Here is a 605-nt window from a genome sequence, read left to right on the forward strand (position 1 = left end):
TAAAAGCGGTTATCATTCTCATTTATGATGAGGCATACGTTTAACCAGGTGCCCTACCCGGGCTTGGGACCAGCACTGTGAATGTGTAGTGATACCTTGCCTTTCTAGATCATCTCATGACCTTGAGTTTACCTTCACTTACAGTAGAAGGCGCTTGAGGATTTTGTGGTGTAAGTGTCAGTCTGTGTGTAAAAGAGAAGTTAAACCTATGCCGGACTAATCAAGTGAGCATGGTAAGTTTCAAACAATCTTTCATTTAAGATGTGTTATCTAATTATAGTCAGAGATTGCGATCTTTCATTTAAGATGTGTAATCTAATTATGGCCAGAGATTGCTTTCAGAGCCAACTCTCATAGATATATATTTCAAAATCTCTTTTTTTTCAAAATTCCTTTAAATGTTTAACACTTAGATGTGTCTAAAATAACTCATTCTTCAGAGTAAAAGGTCTTAAATCATGAGAGGTAAATCATCAAATGTTAAAGTCCAAGCTTCCATAATGATGTTCATATTTTCCATAATTCATGGTAATATTTTTCCATTCAGATCCTTCTACTAATCATTTAGATTATTCATCTTAAAAGATAAAAGAAAGCCTTTGCGT

This window comes from Penaeus monodon, chromosome 24 (assembly GCF_015228065.2).
Source record: "Penaeus monodon isolate SGIC_2016 chromosome 24, NSTDA_Pmon_1, whole genome shotgun sequence".
Lineage (NCBI taxonomy): Eukaryota > Metazoa > Arthropoda > Malacostraca > Decapoda > Penaeidae > Penaeus > Penaeus monodon.